The sequence below is a fragment of the Lycium barbarum genome, chromosome 8 (genome assembly GCF_019175385.1).
Source record: "Lycium barbarum isolate Lr01 chromosome 8, ASM1917538v2, whole genome shotgun sequence".
NCBI classification, from domain to species: domain Eukaryota; kingdom Viridiplantae; phylum Streptophyta; class Magnoliopsida; order Solanales; family Solanaceae; genus Lycium; species Lycium barbarum.
The window spans coordinates 40,474,255-40,486,889 of NC_083344.1; positions in this window are offsets into that span (position 1 = coordinate 40,474,255).

Genomic DNA, 12,635 nt, shown 5'->3' on the forward strand with positions numbered 1-12,635 from the left:
GCAAGCTGCCCGTCCATGTCGGAACAGTGTGATAATCAATAATATTATCCCGCGTCCGGGGTACCATCTCATGCCGCCCACTAGTGGTGTCTGCCCACGCCCGTAGGTTGTGGTGTATCCGTATCGCCGCCCGCCGAAGCTGTGTCTGCCCGGCCAACTAGGCCCGGTGTGAATGCAATCATGACATGCTTAACGTAAATACTCATAGTAATATTCTTATCATAAAATACTTATCTTATCATAATGCGTATATAAGACTCATGATCAACTTTACTCTATCGGGGTGACGTAAGGTCGTGATCCCCCAATTACATTATGGGACCATTATGGACATTCTGCCTCGCCTTGAAAGGACAAGTACGTAAGGTGAGTGTAGGCAAGGAATAACATCATCATCATTCTAATGTCATCATATCGTATGACTTATCTCATATAGACATTCATAGGTATAGGCTTTTAACTTCTTGGAATGCAAGAACTTATGAAAGGAATAGGGATTCAAGCTAAAAGATTCATGCCATTAGAAAGAAGGACTAGCCTCACATACCTTGGTCGTTTAGCTAAGATATCGCTCACTTGTTCTCCGTCGATATCACGTCGTTACCTTCATAAGAGAATTTGTATCAACATTAGTAAATTAACTACAAGAGCGCATCGCTAATTCTAGGAAAAGTCGGACAACGCTTCGTTCGCTCATACTACTTGTCTCATGTTTTACATTAACTCCCAACATTCATAATATTACTCGCAATATCATAATCGACAATCGTCATTTACGTACATTTGGCAAAATCCACCATTTTCCTCCAATTTTCCCTTATTTCTACTTCTAGCTCGTCCTTGCGTTTTCATGCGTTTAATGCTTGTTTCATGATATAAACATCATTTATAACGTATTAGTACTCACAACACTTCAATATTCATAGTTCCATTCCACTATCATTCATTTATGTCACTATTCATTCAATAATGACCCATTTTTATGTTCTTCTACATTTCAAGTGTCTAAGCTTTCCAATATTTCAAACAACATGGAAAAATCATGAAACTTACCTTCGATGATGGTTGACCGGTCCTTAAGTTGAAATGCTTCAATTAGCCAAAACCCTAGTTCCACCTGCTTGGGAAATTTCTTCACTTAGATGATCCTTTGTTATGTTCTTACACTTGATTTCATGAATTTGGTGTTGTTGGTCTTGATGTTCTTTTGATTCTTTGGGATTTCTATAGATGAAGTATGTGGAGAGGTCTACAAGTTTCTTGAGTTGGTTGAATGAATAATGAGTTAAAATGAGGCTTACGTCCCCTTTAAAAATCACAAATCTGATCTTTAATGAATTCTCGTCGGGATGAACAGTGGTCGTAAACCACCATATACGGACCGTATTTTGATTTACGGTCTGTCCTCCATGGTCATTTTTAATCATCCCAGAAACAGAAAGTTTGGATGGGGATTATGGAAATTTACGACTGAGGTTTACGGTCCGTAAACCAGTTTACGGGCCGTCCTCCAAGTTGTTTTTAACCATTTTCACAATTTACAGAAAGTTGGGATTCTTGACAAGCTGGAGGAAGATTGTACTATACGGTCCGTAAATCACTTTACGGGCCGTATAGTGCCATATACGACCACTGGGCTGAAAAATTTTCCGCGACATTCTTATTTCCAAAAATTCTTAATTAGCTATTCCCGGCTTAATAAAACATCATTCACTCAAACTCTTCATCATTCCACTCATCATACAAGTACGGAGAAATTTCCGAGGTGTAACACCTGTGTCCAGGCCTCCCGCGTCCGGGGTACTATCTCATGCCGCCCACTAGTGGCGTCTGCCCATGCCATCTAGACATGGTGTATACGCTGCCCGCTTTTGTGGTGTCTGCCCGGACATATAGGCGCGGTGTAATATCATCAACAAGTACTCATCATAATGCATGCATAGAAACTCAAAGACATCTATACTTTATCGAGGTGACATAAGGTCGTGAACCCCCGATTCCATTATGAAACATTTATAAGCATTCTGCCTCACCTTGAAGGAAATAGTATATAAGGTGAGTGTATACAATAAACAACATCATTAGATTTGTAGGAACATCATATCATGAACTCTAGAATCTTTAGACTTAAGCTCATCATCATCATTATTAGGCTCATAATGTATCTCTTATGTCATATGGCTATTCATGAACATAGACTCTTAGTTTTCCGGGATATAGGCGATTCATGGGGAAGAAGGAAAAATCATACCATCAGATTCATGCCATAGAAAGAAAGGACTAGCCTCACATACCATTTTCGTTTAACTAATCTATCGCTTGCTTGTTCTCCTGCAATGCCCACGTTTTTTTTACCTTCAAGAGAATTCGTATTAACATTAGCTAATCGATTACTTAAACGTGCTTACTAAAGCTAAAGAAAATTGGGCAGCATTTCCTTCATTTATACAACTTTTCCCCATATTCAATATCAACTCCCTAACATTGATAACAACATTCATAATATCACAAGAAACAATCATCATTCATCTACATTACCCACATTTCACAATTTCACTCCAATTTCTCCATAATCATGGTCATAATTCATTATTGCATTTTATCACATATAATACTTCTTGTATGTTCTAAATTACATTCATAACATACTTACAATCACAACATATCGATAATCATGACACAATCAAAGCCTTTACCCAATAATGACATTATTCCCACATTTATGACCCATTTTCTATATCTTTCTACAATCCAAGTGTTTTTATCTTTCAACACCTTAAACATCAAGTAATAATCATAAAACTCACCTTAGATAATGGAAGAATAAGCCTTGAGTGGGAATTCTCCTCTTGCACAAAAACCCTAGTCCACTTACCTTGGGATTTCTTGGCTTGAATGAACTTTGATATGTTTCTTACACTTGATTTTGTGGGTTTGATAAGGTTGATCATCAATTTCTCTTAGCTTCTTGTGGATGAATAATGGAGAGAGTTCTAGAGGATTCTTGAAGTGTGGAGAGTGGAAAATGAAATGAATTAATGAGAGAGAGTCCTTATATCAACATTTAAAATCTGTCCCGGCCAGATTCTACGGACCAACATACGGTCCGTATAAATTATACTGACCGTATGTCTGGCCGTAGATCTGGTCCAGTGAAGACCCTCATTCTGGGCAGGACATACGGCTGGACATACGGTCTGTATGTTTAATACGACCAGTATGTTTGGCCGTGTAATGCCCAGCTCTTCGAAACTCGTTCTCGTCGACTCGTTTGATCTCCAATCCTTATGAAACCTTCTTGACACTTGATTAACATCTCAATACCAATCTAAGGGACATCAGCACTCTTCTCCGGAACATCTTTAAGCCATCATTAACTTGTCACTCATAATTCTTACCCAACACGCAACATATCCCTTGCTTCCCTTGACAACCTTCTTCCCTTACGTCAAATGTCTTTGAATCTCGATTAGGATCATCAAATTCTATTTCTCACTTATCAAAACATCGTATACGTCGTTCCCTTCGCTATCCTATTCATTGTACATTAATGGGGAATTTTCCAAGGTGTAACATTTTTCCCCCTTTTGGAACATTGGTCCTCGAATTTTAAACACTCGGGAATTCTATGAAAATTTCGCCAGAGTTTCCCCTGTAATATGGCATTACCATCCTGTCACAACAACCCATAATAACATTGCCTCACAGGGCCACAACACAGTAGCAATATAATTTGGCCATACACGACCAATATGCATAAAAAGAAAGTACACATACCTCATAATCCTGACGTTTCATCGTGGATCTCTATTGGGGGTTGCAACAAGTGCGGGTATGTGGATTTAATTTTCTCTTCCTCCTCCCAAGTCATTTCTTCTCGGTTGTTATTTCACCACAAGACTTTGACAGAAGCTACTTCCTTATCTCGAAGTCTTCGTACTTGCCTGTCTAATTTAGCAATGGGCACTTCTTCATATGCTAGCCCTTCTGTCACTTGAACATCATCTATTGGAACAATTTTCGTGGGATCTCTAACACACTTGCGGAACATTGAAACATGGAAAACTGGATGGACTTATTCAAGCTCTGAAGGCAAGTCCAATTCGTAAGCTACTTGACCCACTTTGCGGATAATCTTGTAGGGTCCAATGTATCGAGGACTTAATTTCCCTTTCTTGCCAAATCTCATCACACCTTTCATTGGCGACACCTTTAAGAATACCTAATCATCAACCTGAAATTCCAAGCCTCGCCGGCGATTGTCCGCATAAGATTTTTGGCGACTTTGGGCTGTCAGTAATCGGTCTCGGATCACCTTGACTGACGCTTGTTGAATCAATTCAGGGCCTATTAGCTGTACTTCTCCTGTTTTAAACCATCCAATTAGGGATCTACACTTCCTTCCATATAAAGCTTCATATGGAGCAATTTGGATACTGGAATGGTAGCTGTGTTGTATGCAAACTCGATTAGAGGCAAGTGATCATCCCAACTGCCACCAAAATCTAATACACATGCTCGTGGCATATCTTCCAAGGTCTGAATAGTACGTTTAGTTTGCCCATCAGTTTGCGGATGGAATGCCGTGCTGAGCTTTACTTGAGTACCTAGACCTTCTTGGAAGGATTTATAACACTTGGCTATAAATTACGCTCATCTATCCGTGATAATAGATATCGGAACACCATGGAGTCGCACAATCTCCTTGAGATACAACCTTGCATAATCTTGTGCCGAGTATGTGGTTCTGACTGGAAGGAAATGAGCTGCTTTAGTTAATCTTTTCACAATCACCCATATAGAATCATACTTACCTCGAGAACAAGGTAACCCCACGATAAAATCCATGTTGATCACTTCCCAGTTCCAAGTAGGGATTTCTATTGCTTGCAATAATCCTCCTGGCTTTTGATGTTTGATTTTCACTTGCTGGCAATTTGGACACTGAACTACAAATTCTGCTATGTCTCTCTTCATTCCATCCCACCAATATATCAACTTAAGATCATGATACATCTTCGTTGCACCTGGGTGAACAGAATACCGAGAATAATGAGCTTCTTCTAAGATTCGACGGCGCAATTCTGCAACATTCGGAACACATAGCCTGCCTCGGTATCTGAGAATTCCATCCATACAAGTTTCAAATGGGGACTTCTCTTTTTCATGAAATACGTATCTATAATGGCTCAGTTGAAGATCTTCATATTGTCGCTCTTTCACTTCCATATTCAGGGACGAAACTGTGGGATCATTAATACTAATTCCTGCACTACCCGAATCAATTAAACGTACTCCAAGGTTAGCTAGCTGGTGGAGCTCATGAACCATCTCTTTCTTTTCTGGAGGATCTTCACATAGGCTGCCCATTGATCGGCGGCTAAGCGCATCAGCTACTACATTTGCTTTTTCGGGGTGGTATAAAATGCTCACATCATAATCTTTCAATAACTCTAACCACCGCCTCTGCCATAGATTCAACTCCTTCTGTTTGAAAATGTACTGAAGACTCTTGTGATCTGTATAGATATCAACATGCACACCATACAAGTAATGTCTCCATATCTTTAATGCATGAATGAATGCAGCCAATTCGAGATCATGAGTTGGGTAGTTCTTTTCATGTTTCCGCAGCTATCTCGAAGCATAAGAAATGACTCTACCGTTCTGCATTAACACATATCCTAACCTAACACCGGAAGCATCACAGTACACAACATAACTATCTGGCCCTTCTGGAAGTGTTAAGACTGGAGCTGAGGTTAATTTGTCCTTCAACTCTTGGAAGCTGCGTTCACAAGCATCATTCCACTGAAATTTAACTAACTTCTGGGTTAGCTTCGTCGATGGGGCTGACATAGAGGAAAATCCCTCTACGAACCTTCTATTCAACAAATTCATAAACACTGTCGGAGCATTAGTTAACCCAAACGACATCACCCGGAACTCATAATGGCCGTATCTCGTTCTGAAAGCTGTTTTGGGAATATCTTCTTCTCTAACTCTCACTTGATGATAACCCGACCTCATGTCTATTTTAGAAAACCACTTGGCACACTGTAGTTGATCAAATAAATCATCAATCCTTGGGAGAGGATATTTTTTCTTTATTGTCGCCTTATTCAACTGCCTATAATCGATGCACATTCGTAGGGAACCATCTTTCTTTCTCACGAACAAGACTAGTGCTCCCCACGGTGAAGAACTGAGTCTAATAAACCCCTTCTGAAGCAAATCTTTCAACTGTGCCTTTAGCTCTTTCAATTCAGCCAGAGCCATTCGATAAGGAGGAATGGAAATAGGCTTGGTGTCCAGCAGCACATTAATAGCAAAATCAATCTCTCTTTCTAGAGGAAGGCCTGGAAGTTCATCTGGAAATACATCCGAAAATTCATTCACTACCGGAACGGATTGGAAAGTTGGCGACTTTACCTCGGCGTCATGAACTCGGACTAGGTGATAAATATAGCCCTTAGCTATCATCTTTCTTGCCTTAAGGTAAGAAATAAACCTACCTTTTGGAGATGCTGTATTACCCTTCCATTTAAGCGCGGGCTCTCCCGGAAATTGAAATCGAACTACTTTCATCCGGCAATCAACACTAGCATAACATGAGGCCTACTAATCCATACCCATAATCACATAAAAATCTAACATTTCCAGCTCCATTAAATCAGCTTTAGTCTGGCAGGTGCATATCATAATTATAAAATTTTATACACTTGTCTAGCTATCACGGGATCACCAACTGGAGTAGATACCTCAAAAGGTTTGATTGGCTCAGGTTTCACCCCAATACAACAGCAATATACGGAGTAATATAACACAAGGTAGAACCCGGATCTATCAATGCATATACATCGTTGGAAAATATGGATAATGTACCTGTAACCACATCCTGGGAGGACTCAAGATCCTGTCGTCCGGCTAAAGCGTACACACGGGGCTGAGTGGAACCTGAAGTAGATGCTCCCCCTCTGCCTCTACCTCGGCCTGCTGAAATCTGGGGAGTCTGTCCTACCGGGTGTACTAAAGAGGAACCAACTGCTGATCCTGTGGGCTGAACCCCAACTCTACCACTCATCGACGGGTAATCTCGCATCAAATGCCCAGTTTGTCCACAAACATAAAAGGTATCTTAACCTTGGCGACACTGTCCGGAATGCAATCTACCGCACTGGCTGCATCGCGGTACTGGGGGTCTCCTCTGGCTATAATCTCCCCCAAACTGAGAACCCGAAGCTCTCGAACTCTGACCCTATCCTGAAGGAAAGGAGCAATCAAATATCCTATCTGCAAATCGTGGAGGTGCACTAGTCACCGACTGGCCTGAATTTCTTGAATGTGTCTGCCTTGATCCCCCTCTATAATCACTTCCTGCCCCTATAGATCTGGTCCTCTTGCTTTGCCTTCTATCAATATCACGATCACCCCTTTGCGGAGGTTGTTGTCCTTCTAAATTCTGGGCATGGGCTTGTATTCAGGAAATATCCATCCCATCTTGCAATGAAGCCGTCAAACAATCCTTAAATAAATGTGGCCCTAAGCCACTCACAAACCTGTGTACCCTATCTCCCATATCGGCTACCATAGTCGGGGCATATCAAGCCAATGAATTAAATTGAAGGCTATATTCCCGAGCACTCATATTTCCTTGCTTTAGATTTACGAACCTATCCGCTCTAGCTCGGCGGACCTCGGGTGACAAATAGTGGTGGATGAAAGCATCTACAAATTCTTGCCGCACGGGAGGAGGCACATTTTATTTTCTTGATGCTAGCCAATTATTGTACCATAAACCACCACATCTCGGAGTCTATAAGATGCCAACTCCACAGATTCTTTTTCGGAGGCATGAATAATCCTCAATGTTCTCAGCATCTCATCAATAAAACCTTGCGGGTCTTCATCCGGCTTTGACCCGAAAAACTCCGGAGGATTCAAACTCATAAAATCACGGGCTCTGGTACTAACTGCCCGATCACTTGAACCCGCAGTCTGCCGCTGTGCCTGGGCGGCAACTAACTGCGTCAATAAATGGATAGCCTCGATCATTTGTTTACCCGAAGCAATCGGTGGAGGAACTGGAGGCGTAGGAGCCGGAGCTGAAGCCCCTTCTTGTTCTTCTGTAATAGGTGGGGTGGAAGAAGCATTAGACGGGGCCTCATTATGTGATTCACCCTCTTCTACGTTCATTGGCGGCTCCCTTTCTACCCATTTTTTCATCGTAGTCTTGCCCTTCTGGGCGGCTGTAGCTTTTCCATTTGGCGGCATTTCTGAAATCATAGTACACTATTAGGGAGGAGAAAATCTTATAATACAGCTCTATCGCACGATCTCTTAAGATGAAAGATGGTCATTTTTCCTAAATGCCCTGTAGCCTCCTGTTTATTAGTGTGGCGCGCAACACACCATAAAAACGACTCTACTAGACACAGCTCGTAGACACTTCCTAGGACTGAACTGCTCTAATACCACTTTTGTCACGACCCGACTAGGGGCCGTGACGGGTACCCGGGGCTAACCACCGAGCACCACTCATTCTGTTACTCATCATCATCGTTATGCACTTCTTTACTATTCATATGCTCCTAATCATAAGACAACCCTTTTTCATTTTAAAACATAATTACTTTTATATACATGAGCCTTTCGGCTATCAAAATGATAATACATATACGATAGTAACATAGTGAGACCATACTACCCACACATGACTAGACATATGGACGGGACAAGACCCCGTCGTACCCAGAATACATATATATATATATATATATATATATATATATATATATATATATATATATATATATATATATATATATATATATATGTACACAAAAGAATCAACAAAATAGCACCTCCGGAACAATGGAGTGCTCTCAAGTCAGCTAACAGCTCCTACAAGTCTGGATCACCTCCCTGTCTACCTGTGGGCATAAACACAGCGTCCAAAGAAAACATATGTCAGTACGAACATTGTACTGAGTATGAGAGGCATAAGAAATAATAATACGTCAATGAGATAAAGGAAGCATCAAATAAGGAGCAACATGTAACTGACTGTTAATTATAAAGGAAATAATGCATGCTGGCTTACTTCATAATCATCATCATATCATGTATGCATATATATATAGGCTGCCCGACCATATAGGTACGGTGTGATAATCATTAGCCTGTGTCCAGGCCTCCCGCATCCGGGATACCATCTCATGCCGCCCACTAGTGGTGTCTTCCCATGCCATATAGACATTGTGTATACGCTGCCCGCTTTAGTTGTGTCTGCCCGGACATATAGGCGCGGTGTAATATCATCAACAAGTACTCACATTAATGTATGCATAGAAACTCAAAGATAGCTATACTTTATCGAGGTGACATAAGGTCGTGAACCCCCAATTCCATTATGAAGCATTTATAAGAATTCTGCCTCACCTTGAAGGAAATAGTATATAAGGTGAGTGTATACAATAAACAACATCATTAGCTTTGTAGGAACATCATATCATGAACTCTAGAATCTTTAGACTTAAGCTCATCATCATCATTATTCGGCTCATAATGTATCTCTTATCTCATATGGCTATTCATGAACATAGACTCTTAGTTTTTCGGGATGTAGGGGATTCATGGAGAAGAAGGAAAAATCATACCATCGGATTCATGCCATAGAAAAAAAGGACTAGCCTCACATACCTTTTTCTTTTAACTAATCTATCGCTTGCTTGTTCTCCTGCAATTCCCAAGTTCTTTTTTACCTTTAAGAGAATTCGTATTAATATTAGCTAATCGATTACTTAAACGTGCTTACTAAAGCTAAAGAAAAATGGGCAGCATTTCCTTCATTTATACAACTTTTCCCCATATTCCATATCAACTCCCAAACATCGATAACAACATTCACAATATCACAAGCAACAATCATCATTCATCTACATTACCCACATTTCACAATTTCACTCCAATTTCTCCATAATCATGGTCATAATTCATTATTGCATTTTCTCACATATAAATACTTCTTCCATGTTCTAAATGTCATTCATAACATACATACAATCACAACATATCGATAATCATGACTCAATCCAAGCCTTTACCCAACAATGACACTATTCACACATTTATGACCCATTTTCTATATCATTCTACAACCAAAGTGTTTTTAACTTTCATCACCTTAAACATCAAGGAATAATCATAAAACTCACCTTAGATAATGGAAGAATAAGCCTTGAGTGGGAATTCTCGTCTTGCACAAAAACCCTAGTCCACTTCCATTGGGATTTCTTGGCTTCGATGAACTTTGATATGTTTCTTACACTTGATTTTGTGGGATTGATAAGGTTGATCATCAATTTCTCTTAGCTTCTTGTGGATGAATAATGGAGAGAGTTATAGGGGAATCTTGAAGTGTGGAGAGTGGAAAATAAAATGAATTAATGAGAGAGGGTCCTTATATCAACATTTAAAATCTGTCCCGGCCAGATTCTACGGACCAACATACGGTCCGTATAAATTATACTGGCCGTATGTCTAGCCGTTCTTCTGGTCTAGTGAAGACCCTTGTCATGACCCAGCCCCGTGGGCCATGACTAGTGCCCGAGCTGGACACCCATATGTACCTATTAGACATAATCAGACTAACACTATAGACAACATGGGAATCAGCATAGACCCAAAGGTTCCCAATCAATCATAACGTAATAAATACGCAAGCCGACGAGGCTGCCATTATATATCATTATAATACGCAAGCCGACAAGGCTGCCACTACATATCGATAACATATGCAAGCCGGCAAGGCTGCTACATCAAACAGACACATCCACAAGAACTATATAGACACAGCTGATCATAATCTATATACAACCCACACACATGTCTACAGACCTCTAAGATTATCAACAGTGAAATATGACGGGACAGGGCCCCGTCGTACCCCTGGACAAACATATATATATACATCAGAAGGTCTGTACCAAAAATTCATGCATGTCAATATCATGTATCATACCCGGCCCATTATAGGACTCGGTGAATAAGGTCGCCACATACCATCCTTGGCACCATACACATCATAACACCGTCACATCATAACACCATCACATCATAACGCCATCACATCATAACACCATCCTATATATATATATATCATATCACGGCCCTCTAATAAGGGACTCGGTGAACAATGCAGTGAAACTGTGCACGAAAACGTATCCTGGCCCGGGAATCAGTGAAAGATATATTGAGGCATGCACGAGTAGAGTAGTGAGCAACCACTTCCAAATTAAATCATATCTGAGACTCAATAGAATAATCAAAATGAACCATCATTTGAAAATCAAGGCAATAGCCATATAAAGTGCCCTTTGAATGTCACTATGGATTATATCAAAATAGAACTTCTGGAATCATAGACACATATCAAGACATAATGAAATAGCTTCCGAAAATCAAGAGCATTAGCCATCCTTGTGGCTCTAAGAATAGGAGCTTGTTTGGAATCATATATATATACGTCGTCTATTTGTTTCATAAAGATCATGCCAAAAAGAAAGAAATAATGGGTTAGCTTTACATACCTGTTAAAGGTTAATCGTAATCATGTTCGCTTCGTCGCCCCTTTAGCCTATTTAATATGAAAGTAACGCTACCGTTAGTAAACTATACTCCCTAGCTTATAAATCTGTAACCAATCGCTTACAGGATTCATTCTTTAATTTATACTTTCTTAACTAGGATTTTCTTTACTTAAGAACTTAACGGAAATCGGGTAGTATTTCCCCTATATACTCGCCTAACCCGAACTTCCAATTAACCTTCTGTTACCACAGAAATACCAACAATGACAGTAATAGAGATATGCATATAAAACCCTTACAATTCAGCCCATAAACAACTCTAACAATCCAATAACTCCTCTTAATCCATTTCCAATCCAGATCGTTAACGTTTCAAGATTTTACACCGAACAACCCAACACACGCTTTGTATACGATACGTTATACACTCCTTTCTTCCAAATTTAGAATCCACATCAACAACAACACGACTACAACACGAATAACAACATATGAACATAAATCATACTTTTTAATCCTTTCAACCCACAATTTCATATAACAACAATTTCATGCAATTTCTTACTTCCAATTTCACCCAATTCAATTTTAATCCTTCCCTTACAACACCATTAATATAATTATACCACAAAATAGGAAAATCTTACCTAAATTTTCTCGGAGGAATTTCTGCACTTAATTGTTCCAATTTCACAATTTCTTCTTCTTCAATTCAAAATCCAATATTGCAATCACCTCCTTGAACTTGTAAATCACTTGGAACTTAATCAAAATAAGTAAAAAAATTATTTTTGATCGACCACCATGGCTGGCCGAGAGCTTGGCAGCCATGGAAATACCTTTCCTTTTTTTTTCTAAGTTGATTTTTATGAAATGAAAGGGAACTACCAAATTTGTTAACTATCCATGCTTTATATAGGGTTGTCTTCTAATGGACACGTGCCCCCCCCCCCCCCCCCTTGTGACTCACCAATTGATTTCTTATTTATATATATATATTTTTTATTTCGGGTGGGGCCCACAAATAATAAAATAATTAATTTT